Below are 19,975 nucleotides of genomic sequence, written 5' to 3'. Positions count from 1 at the left end.
TTTCATAAATGAGCTTATTGATTCTAGGAATTTCTTTGTAAATTCCCTAAGATTTTCTACATTAACAATTATGTCATCTGTGGATAAAGAGTTGATTTTATTATTTTCAATCCATATGCTTTTTATTTCTTTTTCTTGCTTCCTGTACTGACTAGGACTTCCAGAATAATGTTGAATAAAAGTCATAACGAGAATGAATACACTTACCAATCTCCCTGTCACTAATAGGTATGATGTTAGCTGTAGGATTTTTATTATAGATGCCTTTTATCATGTTGAGGAAATTCTCTTCTATTACCAGTTTCCTGAGAATTTTTATCATGAATACATGTTTAATTTTATCAAAAAAATTTTAGCATCTATTGAAAAGACTCTTTCTTTTGTCTGTTAATATAATGAACTATAATGATTTTTAATAGTAAACCAACTATGATTTTCTGGCATGAACTCTGTTTGGTCATAGTATTTTATTCTGCTTGCATATCATTGGATTGTATTTGCTAAAATTTGTTAAGGATATTTGCATCTGTATTTATTAGGTACATTAGTTAGTCTGTAGTTTACTTTCTTGTAATATGTTTATTTTTGTTCTTTTTGTTTGTTTGTTTTACTATAAGGATAACGCTTGCCTCATAAAAAGAGTCAGGAAGTGTTTCCTCTTCTATTATCCCTGTAAAGATTTGTATAGAATTGGTATTTTTAAAATATTTACTACAATAATCAGAGAAATCATCTGGGCCTAGAATTTTCTATGTGAGAAAATTTTAACTATGAATTCAAATTCTTATTTATTTATTTTATTTTATTTTATTTTATTTTATTTTTGAGACAGAGTCTCGCTCTGTCACCCAGGCTGGAGTGCAGTGGCCAGATCTCAGCTCACTGCAAGCTCCGCCTCCCGGGTTCCCGCCATTCTCCTGCCTCAGCCTCCCGAGTAACTGGGACTACAGGCGCCCGCCACCTCGCCCGGCTAGTTTTTTGTATTTTTTTTAGTAAAGACGGGGTTTCACCGTCTTAGCCAGGATGGTCTGGATCTCCTGACCTCGTGATCCGCCCGTCTCGGCCTCCCAAAGTGCTGGGATTACAGGCTTGAGCCACCGCGCCCGGCCGAATTCAAATTCTTAAATGGTTATTCAGGTTATGTTATGTTTCTTCTTGCGCGAGCTCTGGTAGTTTGTGTCTTTCTAAGAATTTGTTTATTTCATCTAAGTAAATATATTAGCATAAAGTTGTTCATAGTTATTACTTTAGTATCCTTTTACTATTTGTAGTATCTATTTATAGTATCTGTTCTGTTATTACCGGTTTTAATTCTTGTCTTTTGTTTTTTGTTAAGTTTGGCTACAGTTTTATTGGTGTCATTATTCATTTCAAAGAGCCAGTTTGGATTTTATTAACTTTCACACTTGTCCATTATATTTACCTTTTAATAGAACCGGATTTGGAGTTCATTTATTTTTCTCTGTTATTCTGTTATCTGTTCTACAGAATTCTGCTTTTATCTTTAATAGTTTCTTTCTTCTGCTTGCTTTGAGTTTTGTTCTTGTTTCTATTGTTAAGCAAAACCTTATTATCTTTGATTTAAGACCTATCATTGTTTTTCTAATGCACACGATTATTAGTTTGTTAGGTCTGCCATAACGAAGTAGCATAAACTGGGTAACTTCAACAACAAAAATTTATTTTCTCACAGTTTTGGAGGTTAGCAGTTCAAGATCAAAATATCAGCAGGATTGGTTTTGTCTCAGGTCTCTCTTCTTGGCTGGTCGATAGCTGTCTTTTCCATGTGTCGTCACAGAATCTTCCCTCTGTGTGCTTCTGTGTCCCAATCTTCTCTTCTTATAAGGATGCCAGTCATATTGGATTAGGGCCCACCCTAATGACCTCATTCTAATTTAATTACCCTTTTAAAGGCACATCTCCAAATACAGTAATATTCTGAAGTACCAGGAGTTAGGACTTCAACGTAAGAATTCGGGGAGATGCAATTCAGTTCTTAACAGTAACTATGCATTGCTATACAGTTCTCTTTTAACACTGTTAAAGGTGTATGCCCTAAATTTTGATGTCTTTCCATTCAGTTCAAAACTTTTCAAACTTGCCTGTGATTTGCTCCTTGGTTTGGAAATTCTTTTCAGACATCTTTTTGTTTACTTCTAGTTTCATGTTTTGCAGACAAAGAATATACTTTGTATGATTTTAATATCTTATGTTTGTTGACACTTGTTTAATTCAGTATTATGGTAGATATTCATAAATGTTCCTTGTATACTTGGAATGAATGTGTATCTTTCTGGATTTTGTGATTTATAAAATGTCTAGTTGAGACATTTATAAGTTAGTTGCTACAGCTGGTAAAGTCTTGTACATCCTTACTGATTTCCTGTTTACTTTTTCATTCAGTTATTGAGAGTAGGGTTGAGATCTTCAACAATGACCGTAGATCTGTCTATTTCTCCTTTTGGATGTAATAGTTTCTTCTCTATTTACTGTGAAGCTCTGTTCTTAGGAACACAGACATTTGTGGCTGTTATTATCATCTGATGAGAGGACCACTTATTCAATATGAAATGGCCCTTTTTATTCCTGGTAATATTCTTAGTTCTAAATTCTACTTTGACATAAACATAGCCAGTCCAACTAGTTTGATCGCACAGAATATATCTTTCAATTCTTTTAAACGAATTGTATCAGATTTATTGTGTGTTTCTCTCAGACAGCATATAGTTGCGCATTACTTTTGCTAATTCAAATTGACTATCTGTCTTTTGATTGGTGTGTTTATATCATTTCCATCTCATATAATTATTAATATGTTAGATTTAAAACTTTTATCTTGCTGTTCATTATATATTTATTCCGTCTGCAGTTTGTTTCCTTTTTGCTCATTTTTGCCTTTTGCACTAAATTTTTAATTTTGTTTTATCTTCACTTTGGGTTTACTAGTTTTGCCTCCTTAGTTTACCTTTTTGGTTGCTTTAGCGCTTACAATATCCATCTTTCACTCATCACTGATTATCTTTACATAACATTATAACACATCACTTATCATGTAAGAGGCTTACAACAGAGTGCTTTTTCGTCATCTATCCTCTATGCTATGCTATTACGGACACATCTTTAACTTTGACATACTCTATAGACCTAACAATAAATACATTGTTACCTATTTTTCTTTAAGCAATCAACAATGAGAAATACTACCTTTTTAAAGTTGATCCCCCTTCCTGATCTCTCTTTCTGGGCCTCTAGTTATATTTTAGACTGCCTTTTCCCCTCTGTTGGGCTATTTATTTTGAGAAGTTTCTAATGCTATATATTCAGGTTCACTCTTCTTTTCTTCTGTATTGTCTAACCTGTCGTCTCATTCAGTGTATTATTTTTCATTTCAGTTTTTATTTTTTTAACCAAAAGGAATATAATTCATTCATATAACTCATTCTTATATTTTCTATTTCTCTCCTCAATCTGCTCATGTTTTCTTCTACATTCTTAACATGTAGAGTATACCTGTGTTCATGTCCTTGTTTGCTATTTCTACTACCTCTGTCATTTGGGGTGTTTCTATTGAATGATTTTTATTTGGGTTAATGACCTTATTTTTCTGCTTCTTTCATGCCTGGTAATTTTTGACTGGATGCCAGACATTGTAAAATTTAAATTGTTGGGTGTTCGATTTTGTTTTCTTTAAATAGTGTGCAATTTATTCTGGCTCACAGGTTACTTTAAATCAGTTAGATCCTTTCAAGTTTTGCTTTTACGCTTCATTAGAGAAGAGGCAGAATAGCCTTTAGTCCAGAACTAACTTAGAATCATTATTAAGGGGATACCCTTTTGAGGATTCTATTGGATGTCTCATGTCTTATGAGGGCTTTTGACTCTGGTCAGTGGTAACTCAATTATCCCAATCCCTGCTGAGCTCTGGGAATTATTCTGCTGTCTCCATTCCAGTAGTTGTAGTAGTTCTTCCTTGGCCATTTGTAGTGTTTTTTTTTTTTTTTTTCAGTCATGCACAGATCAATACCCAGCCAAACATCCATGGGGAGCCCTCTGCAGATCTCCAGAGCTCCTTTTATAGCTGCTCCTTCTTCTTCTCTGGTATTCTGTCCCATATACACTCAGTTCTCACTTAATATCATTAATAAGTTCTTAGAAATTGCCACTTTGAGCAAAACAACATATTATTAAACCAATTTTACCATAGGCTAATTGACATAAACAAGAAATAAGTTTCTATGTCACGTTTCTGGTCACATAAACATCACCAAACTTCTACATAAAGACCAAAACACTTCTAATATTAAATATTGAAATAAGTGTGAGCTATACAGACATTTAAGACAGATTAATAAAAACAAGCAAGATAATTCTTTACCCAATTATTCAGTTCAGGATCTCAGGTGGCTGGACCCTATCCCAGCAGCTCAGGGCACAAGGTGAGACCCAACCCTGGACAGGATGCCATTTCATCAGAGGGCACACTCACACACACACTCACACTCACTTGGTCCGGGAGAATTTAGACATGCCGGTCAACCTACTGTGCACAGCTTTGGAATGTGGGAGGAAATCAGAGTACCCAGAGGAAAACGCAGACATGAGATCATGCAAACTTCACACAGACAGTGGCCCCAGTGAGGAATCGATACCTTTTCCTCATCAGTGTTATAATGAAATGACATTGAGGACCTGCTACATTCTATTTGACCTCCTCTACATCTGAGCACTGTCTCCTCAACCCAGTAAGGGCACTAGCCTTAGTTTCAGTCTCTCCTCCCTAACTTGTATCCTGAAATTTGCCTCTAGGATGCAAGCTGGTGCCATCATAGGGCTGACTTGACTTCTCTTGCTTATCACACTTCTTGTCTACCAAGTATCCAGTGTCTAAAAACTGTTGTTTCATGTGATTTGCCTGATTTTCTAGTTGTTTAAAGCAAAAGTATAAAAATCTGGTCCCTGTCACTAAATTTTGATCAAAAGTAAAAATATGTCATCATTGAGTTTTACATGTCAATCATTTTTAATTTCTGGAATATCTGTTTGATTCTTTTTACAAATCTTCCTGTTCTTCACCCAGTTTTGGGTTGTTCTTTTACATTTTGAAATTTAACAAATTATTTTCTGTGTCTGAAAGTGTTAACATTTGAAGTCTTCAAGGATCTGATGTTTCTCTGTTTGTTGACCTTCACTCAAAGTACCTTGTTATTTTGTGTGGTGTGTGTGTGTGCGTGTGTGTGTGCGTGCGTGCATGGGTGTTTTACTATGAAGTGCTCATTTTTATCTGGAACTTTGAGAATGAAGATAAATTCTTCTAATTGGAATCAGTTTTTGCTTCTGGAAGACACTGATGGAAACTACCAGTCCTCAGTCATTTCAATCTCAAATTGAGATTTTTGTGGACCTCCCAGGTGGCAGGTTTGAGAGCAGAAAACAATGAAAAGGGCTAGTTTGTTGCAATGTCTCAGGGAATATTCCCATCTCCTCAATTCAATTCCAAGTCTTAAGTCTGAGTGTTATCTTTGCAGTCCCCTGCAGGTGTGAAAGTGGGTGTCTTCTACTCCACCCTTAAACTGATATAGCTTGTTAAGAGTCCCAGTTTTATAAAGAGGATGCCCTATTCCAATCTCCACCTTACATGGACGCTGGGCATTGAATGCCACCCCATAACATTTGAGACCAGGCAAGCAAGGACCTAACCAAATACCTCAAGTCCAAAGCCAGATAATGAATTCTACTTCTCAGAGATTCTGCTTTCATTTTTGCCTTACTGTTCTTTGATATCTTGTCTCATATTCATTTAGAAATTTTTAAAATATATTTATCCAGTACATCCAACTGTTTTCAGCAAGAGAGTCAGTTTAGGTGTCTTGTTCATCATATTGGCAGAAGCCAAAATATCACTGTGTTCTTAATTTTGACTCTAGTGTGTTTGACAAATGTATTTTGATAAAGTCAATTTTAACAACATTTTCCTTTGTATCGGCTATCATGGCTTAAGTGGTTTGAAAACGAATTGGGGGAGGGGCCTTTGCCTGTTATTTTCTTCTAGTATTTTATAGCTTTATTATTTATAGTAACTATTTAATTATCTGGAAGTTATTTTATGAAAGATTTAAATTTATGTTTTTCAAAATAACCATTTGTCTCAGCACTGTATATGGAACAATCTGTTTCTGGTTTATTGTATTATATTTACGTACTTGATTCTCATACAGATTATTATCTGTTCCTGTACTATCCATATTGGTTCACCAAACCATCTTTGGATTCTTGCAGTAGTATGACACTATGCTGTTTTAGTTACTGTATATGTTTAGAATGTTTCTCTGGAATGGTAAGTTAAACCTATTATTCCTTTCTATAATGTTTCTACTTTCTTTCTTGTCATGACATTTCTATGTTCACACACAGTTCTAGGACCTAGACTTGGAAGTCATTAAAATGTTAATTTGGGAAGAATTGATATTGGACTCCATCACAAAGTCACTTGATTTTGTTCTCATGTTAATCCTTTAATGAGGGGTAATTTTTCAAGGTCCCATGAAGGAAAGACGGCAGTCTCATGGCTTCTATGGTCACTCTTAAGTAACACAGAGTCCTGTGGTCCCTTTGTCACAAACACAATCCCATATCAGAAGCTAAAATGTGTTTTAATAAGGTATATTTCAGTCTGTATTCATATTCACGCCTGTCCCCATCAACCCTTGCAAGGGTCTGCTGCAAGGAAGTAATCAGCAGACAGGAAACAGTGTATTTTCTGTACCTTCCTTTTTTCCTCTTGGCCTGTCCCTCTGTATGTAGAAGCAGTGCTGGCCATTCCAGGGTTGGTTGGATGAAGTAGAAGGAGAATTAAGAGAAGAACATTCTTACCTACCTGACACTGTCAGAAGCTGGATTCACGTACTGAGCTTGGCCGATGCTTCCACCTGGTGTTTTTTCTCTAACGGAACACTTTCATGGTCCTCTGAACTGTCACTAGGGGTCTCTCACTTTCTTTTATCTCGTCATGTACTTGGCTTTACTAGGTGGCCACTTACTTGACCTATAGTCCTCAAGAATCCAGCAATAGCTTCAGCTTTTCTTCATTGATTTCAATTTGCCTTCACAAGTTCCTAGATAACCTCACACTGGGTTTCACACAGGGCCTACTTCTGGTCCAGAGAAACACCTTCTTTGTCCCAAGTGCTATTCATGCAAATCAGTCCCCACCCTCCCCACCCCCATGCCACCATCAGCTCCTCCATCCACACCTGCCTAGCTCATTTTCTACCCCTCACTCAAGAAGGAGTCAGGCACCAGCCCACTATGCCCCTTACTGAAAAGGGACATACATGAAATTTTCCACTTGGTTTTGTTGACTTGAAGTGAAAGAAGAAAAACCAACACTGTACACACACACACACACACACACACACACACACACACACACACACACACACTCCTTGTTTTATATAAGTAAACGTTCACCTCAAAGTTCTTTTCAGAATTCCTTCAAAATCTCTCTCCTAGGCCGGGCACGGTGGCTCACACCTGTAATCCCAGCACTTTGGGAGCCTGAGGCGGGCAGATCATTTGACGTCAGGAGTTGGAGACCAGCCTGGCCAACATGGTGAAACCCCGTCTTGACTAAAAATACAAAAATTAGCCGGCTATGGTAGGGGATGCCTGTAATCCCAGCTACTCATGAGGCTGAGGAAGGAGAATTGCTTGAACCTTCGAGGTGGAGGTTACAGTGAGTTGAGATTGTGCCACTGCATTCCAGCCTGGGCGACAGAGCAAGACTCTGTCTCAAAAGAAAAGAATTTTTAAAAATATGAAAAATCTCTCTCCTGACTCATTGATATGCCTGATGTGGATGAGAGGTTTCAGAAACACCAGTTGTCGATCCACCACCCCAAAACTTGCTCATGGCAGTCCCTTTGGTGTGTGGCACCTATTGTCTTCATGCCTCAGCCAGAAATAAGAAGGGTCCTCTTCAAAACTTTGTTAGGCTAGGTCAGAAAGTTAGATGAGGGATGAATACTGCTTCAGTCTATTTTGTGCTGCTGTAACAAAATCCCTGAGAAAGAGGGAATAAAGAACAGAAATTTATTTCTCACAGTTCTGGGGGCTGGAAAGCCCTGGATCAAGGCAGCAGCTGGGCTAATGAGGGCTGCTCTCTGCTTCCAAGATGGCACCTTGAATGCTGCATCCTCCAAGAAGGAGGAATGCTGTGTCCTCACATGGCAGAAGGCAGAAGGGCAAAAGGGGACCAACTCCCTTAGTCAAGTCTCTGTAGAAGGGTACCTAATCCATTCAGAAAAAAGGAGCCCCCATGGCCTAATCATCTGGAGTGTCCCACCTGTCGATACCATCACATTGGCAACTCCTGAATGTTGGAGGGAACATGTGTGAACCCTAGCAGATATGTAATCCTCTTGAGGGCCGATATGATTTGGCTGTGTCCCTCCCCAAATTTCATCTTGAATTGTAGCTCCCATAATCCCCATGTGTTCTGGGAGATAATTGAATCATGGGTGCAGTTTTCCCCCATACTGTTCTTGTGGTAGTGAAATAGTCTCACGAGATCTGATGGTTTTAGAAGGGATTATCTCCCCTTTTGCTTGGCTCTCATTCTCTCTCTTGCCTGCTGCCATGTAAGACATGTCTTTCACCTTCCACCACGATTGTGAGGCCTCCCTAGTCACATGGAACTGTGAGTCCATTAAACTTCTTTTTCTTTATAAAGTACCCAGTGTTGGGTATGTCTGTATTAGCAGCATGAGAACAGACTAATAAAAGGGTGATACACTTGATGTACAGACTAAGGCTCAGATCACCTGCCTGTTCTGAGAAACCTGGGCTTTCAATACAATGACCACAAACATCCTCCCCAGAGGTCTTCTTTCCACAGCCCCTGCCACCCTTCAATCCTCCCCCTGAGGTTCCCCTACTAATTATGTCCATTTTGTGCACCACCCACCTAGGCTCCCATTCTCATAGAACATTTCCCTTTCCCCTCAAATGTACAAGAGTGTCAAGCGGCCCTGCCCCGGAACTCCTGCATTCTTCGTGAAAGAAGCACATCAGCATTTTATGAGCCTCTCCTAAAGGGAGATAATGCCCAGCTTCATCACCAAATGACCTTCCTTTCAATGGTACCTTCCTCCTCTTGTATGGCCACAGAGAACATTCATGACCACATCCCATCAAATGCTAAAATTGTCTGAAGCCCCTGGGCTTCAGGGACCTGCAACCCCACCCATTACAGGACACAGTTTTGTGGTCCCAACATGAACAGAAGCATGATATCAGCATGATATTAGTCTCTAGGCCCAGCCAGGAGCATTCACTCATAAAGAAGGTAATGACCCCAATTTTTTTTAACTTTTCTCCATTCCACAATTTTTTTTTTTTTTTTTTTTTTTTTTTTTTTTTTTTTTGAGATGGAGTCTCGCTCTGTCACCTAGGCTGGAGTGCAGTGGCCGGATCTCAGCTCACTGCAAGCTCCGCCTCCCGGGGTTTACACCATTCTCCTGCCTCAGCCTCCCGAATAGCTGGGACTACAGGCGCCCGCCACCTCGCCCAGCTAGTTTTTTGTATTTTTTAGTACAGACGGGGTTTCACCGTGTTAGCCAGGATGGTCTGGATCTCCTGACCTCATGATCCGCCCGTCTCGGCCTCCCAAAGTGCTCAGATTACAGGCTTGAGCCACCGTGCCTGGCCCCACAATTTTCTATAGAATGGTTTTTAAGGATCCAGAAAGTTCTGATCCTATCCCCACATATCCCTGGCCATGAAGAAAATAAACCGCTATCGTTTGCCACAAGGCACAGTTCCTATACATTATCTTTAGACCAAAACTGATCACTGATAAAATACAGGTTTGTCATGGGGTTCAGTAGACCTTATTCTGTGAAAAACAGAATACTGGATGAGAGGATTTCGCTGATCCTTCCCAATCTAAGATCAATCATTCTGATCCCAAATACTTTCATTTCCCTTTGATCTTTAGTTTGGCAAAGAGACACAGGTGCCTTGGCAAAGAGATGAAAGAGAAGGACAGGTGAACATTTAAAGGAGAGGCCACAAGTTCTGGTCTCTTCAGAAGGTTTGTGTGCTTGCTGGTTCTATATCATGCCATTCATCTCTCTCCACTCAAATCTGAAGAGTTGACTGGAAATTCTGAAGATATATCTGATATTCAAACTTCCTCTGACTTCTCTGATCATTTCTTTTTTTTTTTTTTTGAGACGGAGTCTCGCTCTGCCGCCCAGGCTGGAGTGCAGTGGCCGGATCTCAGCTCACTGCAAGCTCCGCCTCCCGGGTTCACGCCATTCTCCTGCCTCAGCCTCCGGAGTAGCTGGGACTACAGGCGCCCGCCACCGCGCCCGGCTAGTTTTGTTTTTTTTTTTTGTATTTTTTAGTAGAGACGGGGTTTCACCGTGTTAGCCAGGATGGTCTCGATCTCCTGACCTCGTGATCCGCCCGTCTCGGCCTCCCAAAGTGCTGGGATTACAGGCTTGAGCCACCGCGCCCGGCCTTCTCTGATCATTTCTAGAGACTCGTTGGTGATAGAAGAAAGCAAGTCATGTCAACAGCAGAGCCGGGGAATCTTTTCCCGCTGTTCCAGCTGTGCTTATCAGAGGCCTCTTCCCTTCCCTAGACAGCTCGAGATGGAGTTGAATTGGGATTTGTAAAAGTAAACAATGCAAAACCCAAGTTGGTGTTTTTTCTATCACCCAATGGATGACAGGCTGTGAGTAAGAACTGAAGAGAACTCAACAAGACTGCTTTTCCTAAGGCTGACGGAGAAGCCAGTTATGAGGGACGGTGGCAGCAGGGAGGGAGTGAAGCTCCTGAGCTGAGGCTGACTTCACACTGCAGCTTTGTCAACGGCCCTGGAAGACAGTTGCCTCTGTTGACTACCAAAGTCTCCTCCTGTCATCCTTAGGAATGTTTTCAAAACATCTACAAACACTGTTTTATTTTCTAGAAGCAAACATATTTTTTAAATAGCCTGGGTTTTCTTCATACCCTGTGGTCAGAGACCCATGGGACTCTAGGCTGCTTTCCCCAGATACACACTCCAGCTAACTCGAGAATCCACCTAGAGGTTGAGGTAAATTCTGTCAGTCTAGTTGGCTCATCCTAAATCACGCATTTAACTTTTAAGTAAATGGACCCTTTATTTATAAAGGCTTCATTTAAAAGCCAACAACAGTCATTATAGAATAGAGCAGGCCGGGTGCAATGGCTCATGCCTGTAATCCCAGCACTCTGGGAGGCGGAGGCGGGAGGATCACGGGGTCAAGAGATAGAGACCATCCTGCATAACACGGTGAAACCCTGTCTCTACTAAAAATACAAAAAAAAAAAAAAAAAAAAATTTGGCAGGTTTGGTGGAGGGCACCTGTAGTCCCAGCGACTCAGGAGGCTGAGGCAGGAGAATAGTGTGAACCCAGGAGGCGGAGCTTATAGTGAGCCGAGATCGTGCCACTGCACTCCAGCCTGGGCAACAGAGCGAGACTCCGTTTCAAAAAAAAAACAAAGAGAATAGAGCAGTCATAGCCGTCTTAGATACAGATTACTGTTCATAGGGTCACCAACATCATCACATCCTTGGGAAGGCCACTCCATAAAGGGATCGGTTCACCGGGTTGAAGTCATACTACCTCCTGGGAGCAAGCTGGGTGAGCACATTCCTGGGTACCATCTTAACTGCAAAGCTATACAGAGATTATAATGTCCCTCTCACCCTCTCCTGCTTCTAGCCTCTCCCTGGCAGACATACAGAAATCCTGAATCAAGAAAATGCTTTCATTAGGATCCCAACCTTCTGTTTAAAATAGCAAAGTCATACTCTGCTGTTTTTCTAGTAAATTACAAAACAGGTAGAGTTGGAAACACAGACACATACAGACTGTGACTGACAACCAATCTGTTTGGTAAATTGGGTGGCATTTAGAAATGTCTTCCTATTTAGAAGGTTAAATTCATGAAAAAAGAACAGAGCTGGCTGGGCACAGTGGCTAACGCCTGTAATTCCAGCACTTCAGGAGGCCAAGGCAGGAGGATCACCTGAGGTCACGAGTTCAAGACCAGCCTGGCCAACATAGTGAAACCCTGTCTTTACTAAAAAAAAAAATTACAAAAACTTAACTGAGCATGGTGGTGGGCACCTGTAATCCCAGCTACTTGGGAGGCTGAGGCAGGGAGAACTGCTAGAACCTGGGAGTGGTGGCTATAGTGAGCCACGATGGTGCCACTGCACTCCAGCCTGGGCGACAGAGCAACACTGCATCTAAAAAAAAAAAAAAAAAAAAACAGAGCTGTTACATTGTTTTTGACCATATGAAATAAAGTGGCTTTGCCTTCTTTAAAGAAAGTAGGAATAGGCTTCCTCCCTCACCCTTTACAGCCTTACCCAATCAAGGTTGGGATCCATCCAAACACAGCACTGGGCACTCAAGAGCTGCCTGTCTACTGTGTAGCTGAAGCCCTTGAAATGGCCACGATGGTAACAACCCATAACCCTGTTCGTCTTGCTACCTTCATCTGAGGACTGAAGCTTCCAGTAAACAAGGGCACAGGGTAAATGGGTGGCTGCAGAACGTGACATGGCAATAGATTCCCTAGCAGTAACATTCCATGGGAGGTGCAAAACTACAGAAAACTCAGGTAGCAATTTATGATGAAGACTAGTTTTTCATTCATCTAATCAGAGCAATAGAAATACAGGTCTGAGAGAACATCTCACAGCAGCATCAAAGAACCTAGTTACAAACCAGGAAGTGAGCTGGGGCAACCTGACAATGTGACTTTTCAGCTATCAAAACAAGGGACGGGGTGTGGTGGCTCATGCCTGTAATCTCAGCACTTTGGGAGGCCAAGGCGGGTGGATCCTGAGATCAGGAGATCGAGATCATCCTGGCTAACATGGTGAAACCTCGTCCCTACTAAAAAATACAAAACAATTAGCCGGGCATGGTGGCGGGCACCTGTAGTCCCAGCTACTCCGGAGGCTGAGGCAGGAGAATGGTGTGAACCCGGGAGGCGGAGCTTGCAGTGAGCCGAGATAGCGCCACTGCACTCCAGCCTGGGCGACAGAGCGAGATCTGTCTCAAAAAACAAACAACAACAACAAAAACAAACAAAAACAATCAAGGAAAATCTAATACTCTGTATGCTGGCAAATGCTGAGCCTAAGAATGTTTCTGGGGCTCTGGGGTTGCAGGAAGACAGGCATATGTGCGTGCACACATACACACAGGCACATTTATGCCTGTGTAAACACTCACTCATCTATACATATTTTGAGGGTTCAGTTCGTAGTGGTTCCGAATCATTTCAGCTTGCTTTGGGTACAGTTCATATCTACAATCCTTGTAGCACCACATATCCCTAAGTTTAACTGAATTAAACAGTAGACTCAAAATACAGAATGATAGCACGATCCTTTGACTTCTAAAGTCAAAAAAGCAGAATTTCAGTTATTTCATGTTATGAGCTGAATGTATTCCCCCCAAATTTGTATGTTGGAGCCCTAATCCCCCAAGTGATGGTATCAGGAGGGGTCCTTTGGGAAGTGATTAGGTCGTGAGGGTGGAGGTCTCATGGATAAGATTAGTACCTTTATAACAAGAGACATGAGAGAGATGATCTCTCTCTCCACCATGTGATCTTGGACTTCCCAGCCTCCAGAACGGTAAGAAAGTTCTATTCCTGGCCGGGCACAGTGGCTCAAGCCTGTAATCCCAGCACTCTGGGAGGCCGAGACGGGCGGATCACGAGGTCAGGAGATCCAGACCATCCTGGCTAACATGGTGAAACCCCGTCTCTACTAAAAAAAAAAAAAAAAAAAAAAAATACAAAAAACTAGCCGGGCGAGGTGGCAGGTGCCTATAGTCCCAGCTACTCCGGAGGCTGAGGCAGGAGAATGGTGTAAACCCGGGACGCGGAGCTTGCAGTGAGCTGAGATCCGGCCACTGCACTCCAGCCTGGGCGACAGAGCGAGACTCCGTCTCAAAAAAAAAAAAAAAAAAAAAAAGAAATTTCTATTCCTGTTGCTTAAGCCACCCAGTCTATGATGTTTTTGTTTATAGCAGCCTGAGCTAAGACACTTCGATTTTATTGTTCTATCTTACCACTCTGTGTTTAAAATTTAAAAAGTGAACACAATATATTTCTTTAAGTTGCAGCTGTGTTTTTTAAAAGAAAAACATATTTAAGAAGTGTATTCAATCATTTCCTTAAGTTGAATATTATCTTTAAAACGGAAATGTATACACTTTAAATTGTCTTAAAACTGAAGAATAAATCAGCCCCGCGCCTAGCCGATGGGAGCGCGGTGGCCCGGCGCCCGCCCGGAGGGTCACGCCAAGCCAAGGGTGCCCCCGCGGCGCCCAGGCACGAACCCGGGTCCCCGCCGCCGCGGGCCTGGGCATTTTTAGTCAGGGGATGCTTAAGGGAGGCCGGCCGCGCCCGGTGCATTGTGGGAGTCGCTCGTGGCCCATTTTCCGGGAGGAGGCGGATGGCACAAAGCAAGCGGTGAATCGGTAAAGAACCCGGCCAACCCGCAGAGGGAGGGGTGGGGGTGAGCTGTGAGGAGAGCAGGCCCGAGAACCATGTCTACGGGTGAGTCCTTTAACCCGGAAAGTTACAAATTGGACAAGAGCTTCCGGCTAGCCAGATTTACTGAACTGAAGGGCACAGGCTGCAAAGTGCCGCAAGATGTCCCGCAAAAATTGCTGGAATCTTTATAGGAGAACCACTTCCAAGAAGATGAGCAGTTTCTGGGAGCCGTTACGCCAAGGCTTGGCATTGGAATGGATACTTGTGTCATTCCTTTGAGGCACGGTGGGCTTTCCTTGGTTCAAACCACAGATTACATTTACCGGATCGTAAACGACCCTTCCGTGATGGGCAGGATAGCACGTGCCAACGTCTTCAGTGACCTCTACGCAATGGGAGTCACAGAATGTGACAATATGCTGAAGCTCCTTGGAGTCAGTAATAAAGTGACCGACAGGGAAAGGGATAAAATGATGTCTCTGGTTATCCAGGGTTTTAAAGACACAGCTGAGGAAGCAGGAATATCTGTAAGGGGCGGCCAAACCATACTAAACCCCATGATTGCCTTGGGAGGAGTTGCTACCACTGTCTGTCAGCCCAGTGAATTTATCATGGCCAGCCCCAAGTTGGACCAGCAACAGGGGTTGGTGTCCCCTCCTGGGATCTGTGAGGCAGCAGCTGAAGGACGAATAAATTTGAAGTTGGAGAAGGCCTACACATGCACCACATCCCTAACCTACAGAACCCTGGAGATACAGTATTAGAGTCCAGCCCCTCTGACAATCCAGAGGTATCTACTGAGCATTTTATTCAACAATACCTTTCATGCTCCTTAATGACAGCACAGCCGGCCAGCCTCATCTAACAATAAAATTTTGAGCACAACTATACTGCCAAGGGAGAGACTCTTTTATTCTAAAATTATTTCAGCCATTTGGTTGCCCTCTTCAGCAATCAGTTTAAGAAATTGGGGCCAGGCGCGATGGCTCACGCCTGTAATCCCAGCACTTTGGGAGACCAAGGCAGGCGGATCACGAGGTCAGGAGATCGAGACCATCCTGGCTAACACAGTGAAACCCCTTCTCTACTAAAAAATACAAAAAAATTAGCCAGGCGTGGTGGCAGGCACCTGTAGTCCCAGCTACTCGGGAGGCTGAGGCAGGAGAATGGCATGAACCCGGGAGGCAGAGCTTGCAGTGAGCCAAGATCGTGCCACTGCACTCCAGCCTGGGCGACAGAGCTAGGCTCCCTCAAAAGAGAGAGAGAGAGAGAAAAGAGAGAGAGAGAGAGAGAGGAAGGAAGGAAGGAAGAAAGGAAGGAAGGAAGGAAAATTGGAGTCAACTAAATATTGATATCCAGATTCTAAATTTTAAGTATCAATTTCTCTTTTAATCTTAGATGTCGTGGTGGAAGGAAAAATCAGTTAGCAAATAAGCAATCCCAGAAAAAGTGTAGCTAGCTATTTGATGCCTTTATGCCTTACGACAATGTTGAACGCAATGAGAAGGATAGGTTCCCTTTATTGAAAGTTTTTTGTACATTCCAGACCTAAATCAATGTGTACTACTTTGGACATTAGCCTTGGAAGAAGGAACAGCTCTTTCTCTTCTGGCACCACAGTGTATCTGCATTTGATTTTCTCCCATTGTGCATGAGCACCTCACGGGCCACAAAGATGCGCTTTGAGAGCACCCTGAGATGAAGTTTATTTTAAAAGGAACAACAACCAACACCAACAATCAACACCACCACCAGACCCACAGGGGCTGTCCAATGTACATTATTACCATCTCCTTGTGTTATGAGTATTGAGTTTTAGAACACAGTTTGGAAAGTGCCAATTTAGAATATTAATGTCTTTATCTTTAATTTTACTTTTCATTCTGTAAACATAACTAGATTATAAACAATTTTGTTTCAAATGCACTAGACTTTTTAGCTAATTCAATTGTAAGTAACTTTAATTTAAAATGTCAAGTTTATACTCATCAAAAAAAGAATCAATGAAGAAGATAATTTATTACATAATCACTAACAAAAATCTTGCCATGTAGAGAAGGAGGCATTAAAAAGGATTCACTTCAAGGAGTCAATCCACAGGGTGCATCTCTGCACTTGCTGTACCCACTTACTGGAACGTTCTTACCCAGATGCCCCCCTAGCATGGCTTACACTTCTTCAGGCCTCTGCCCAAATACCAGCTTATCCAAGAAGTCTTTCTTGACTACCACCCAACTCCATCCATGTCTATTGTCCTAGCTAGATTCATTTTTCTTCATTTCACCAGTTTCCTGTCAAGCTGTTTATTGGTTGACTCATCACTTACTGTGTTTCTTCTTCACTAAGAGCTCCCTGTTCCCTGGGAACAAAAAAACTTCACTTTCTGTTGTTTACATGGTTAATTTTTGAACCCAGAACAGTACCTGGCCTGCCCCCAAGCAGACACTGGGGGGAAAAATGACTAGGTGATTTCTGTATCAATTACTGCATGCTTTACACTAATTTGGAATGCCACCTTTATTAGGAAAAGTCATGTCTCAATATACTCAAGGATGAAAGCTCACATTTACTGTCTACAGAACGAATGCCCATATTGGTGGTGGAGGTAGGGAGAGAAAAGGGAAGAATCTCAGCAAATGGAAGGCCATTCTCATCAGCTGGGGGTGCAGCTGGAGCCACGCATTCACTCCACCAGCTCTGCTGGAGGTAAGAAGCTTCACAGACCTGCCCCTCGCCTTTTTCTTCGTATCTTTAAAGAAAATCCAGAGCACCATCTAGTAAACATGTGCAGATTTCTGAGGAACCTCAGGGCTCCAGCTATAAAAAGCATTAAATACCAAAACGAAGCTTGCTAAGCAGCTGGACACAAGACAGGACAGGAAACAATGGGGAACTTCTAGGGCAAGAGGAGCAAATCCCCTCTTAGCTGGCCACACCCTCATTCCAGCCTCGCACCATGGTGCCAATTCATAGGGATATTCACCTCACTTTGCTCTCAACTGTGATGCATCTGTATCAGTCACAGCTCTAAATAGAAACACTAATCTCAAAGCATATAAGGCAAAAATGAAACTGTATCTAGGTTTTCTCCTCTTTGTCATTGATCTATTTGGCCACCAAGGTTCATGCTGTTCAAATGATTTCAGATTTATTTTAAATACACTTTAAAGCTAACAGCACAAGCTTTTGCCCATTTATTTTACTTATTGTTCCTTTTCTCTGGGCTAGTTTCACTTGTTCATCCAAAATATATTCTTCCAAATAAATAGTAGAAATACCATTACAAGTTCCAAAAGAAAAAAAAAAGCCTCATGCAATTTTGATGGAGAAATTGAGGGCAAAAGGTGCAGCACTGGCCCCATCCTTGGGATAACCACTCCAACATTGATCCTTCAGGGTCAGGGCATCTTCCTCTGGTGCCATCGATGCACCTGCTGTCTCCCGCTGAAAACCTATTTCTTTTCTTTTGCTTTTTTTGAGATGGAGTTTCACTCCTGTTGCCCAGGCTGGAGTGCAATGGAGCAATCTTGGCTCACTGCAACCTCTGCCTCCCAGTTCAAGTGTTTCTCCTGCCTCAGCCTCCCAAGTAGCTGGGATTACAGACACCCACCACTACGCTCAACTAGTTTCTGTATTTTTTTTAGTAGAGATGGGGTTTTACCATATTGGCCAGGATGGTCTCAAACTCCTGACCTCAGGTGATCCTCCTGCGTAGGCCTCCCAAAGTGGCTGGGATTATAGGTGTGAGCCACCATGCCCGGCCCTGAAAACTTATTTGTCCCAATGTATGTCTTACCTCGGAGAGCTTTAGGAAGCCACACCCCAACGGGGTTCTAAGAGTCAAGTGATTCCTGCCCCCTAACTGCCACCCTCTACTGCCACTGCCTCCTGCTGTGGCCATGGCCTCGAACCTACACCATTGCAGGGCTGACTGCCTCTGTGTGGTAGGGCTTCATTAGGAGAGATTCCAATTGAAGGTTGTCTGGGATGGATGGCCAGGCACAAAACGGCAGCCACAGTTAGTGATAGAGGGGGCTGGCCTGCCCCCAGCTGCGGTACACTGGCCCAGGGGGTGGTGGAGGGGATCTGACAGACTGCCTCCGTCTGCTGAGGTCATCTTCACTTGTGGTCCACACTGACTCTTCCCAGCTTCTCTCAGCCTGTGTGTGTCCCCACGGCCCCTTTTCTCTGGACCTCTTGGATGCTCAGAGCAGCTCTGAAGCAGGACTCCCTTGGAGCCCTCCTGCTTCCGGAATGGCCATCCTGCAGCCCTGACCAGTCACTACCTTTCCAGAGCTCCAGTCCCTCACTTTTCTCACTTATCCTAGCCTTACTTGCCTCTTACAAAGCCACCTCAACCTGCCTCAAACTCAAGTTACAGTTAACCCCCTCTGTGTTTGCTTTCACAATGAGCAGATCCCTGACCTCACAGCCTGTCAATTTTCCTCAACCTGGGTTACGTGTCAAACCCTTTCTCCCCACCAAGGCTCTTCCTTTCCCAGTTGGCCTTCTGACCAATCTCCACTCTTGCCTTCTTCTAAGTTGTGTTCCACATGGCGCAGGTGCCCTCACTTAAAAGGAAAAAAAAAGTGATCCTGTATCTCCTCTGCTTAAGACCCTTCCTTCAAAGGCTTCCCAAGGCTTCTAGGATAAAAGTTGAAATTTTGAACCTGGTCTGCAAGTTCTCATAGCAAGTTCTCATAGCATCTCGGCCTCCTTTCCTGGCCTCAGCTTGCACCATTATCTCACACACCTTACTCCAGTCAATTGCTCTATAAAACCTACTCTCTTCATATAGAAAGTTCATCAGGGCAGAAGCTCTCTGAGGGTGAATGTCTGTTTCTGTTTGCCCGACACTTTTTGTATCCCCAGTACATAGATAATGTCTGGCATACAGGTGTTCAATAACTGTTAAATGAATGACCGGATGACTGAATGATTGAATGAATAGATGAATGAGAAAACTATAAGGTATTCCTTGTTACAGGAGTACCAAGAGTGACCAGGGTAAGCTGCAGAGCCCAAGGCCAGCTCTGATTAGATGGGCCTCTCACTCCCAAGTACTAAACACCTGTAGTAAGACACAATCAAATCAGAGAGGAAGCCTCAATTTTCCCAGTAGACACAGGAGCTCAGAAAGAGAGCTGGTTAAGCATGAGGCATTGTTGGGGGGCATGAGTTCATATTTCTTACAGCTATACATATCTGCAACCCCCAAAGAAGCCATCATAAGCAGTGCTTTTGCACTGGCTCTTTCAGCCACTAGAATGGCCTTTCCTCCTCCTCCACGGCCTAGCCCCAGCCCTGAGAGTAGAAGAACACAAGCATTTGCAGCCTTGGAGTGTGAGCTACTTTGGGGTGGTTGCAATATTAAGGGTGACAGGGGACAACTGCAGCTTGGGGTCAGGAGTGTCCTAGGGGG

The 19,975-nt window shown here is 42.6% G+C and overlaps 1 pseudogene; it reads left to right on the top strand.

Moving 5' to 3' along the window:
• The first annotated feature begins 14,606 nt into the window (after positions 1–14,606).
• LOC106999300 (selenide, water dikinase 1 pseudogene) lies at positions 14,607–15,317 on the top strand (annotated as a pseudogene).
• The last annotated feature ends 4,658 nt before the right edge of the window (positions 15,318–19,975 follow it).

Source organism: Macaca mulatta, chromosome 7 (assembly GCF_049350105.2).
Source record: "Macaca mulatta isolate MMU2019108-1 chromosome 7, T2T-MMU8v2.0, whole genome shotgun sequence".
Lineage (NCBI taxonomy): Eukaryota > Metazoa > Chordata > Mammalia > Primates > Cercopithecidae > Macaca > Macaca mulatta.
This window is presented reverse-complemented; position numbering and strand designations above follow the sequence as displayed.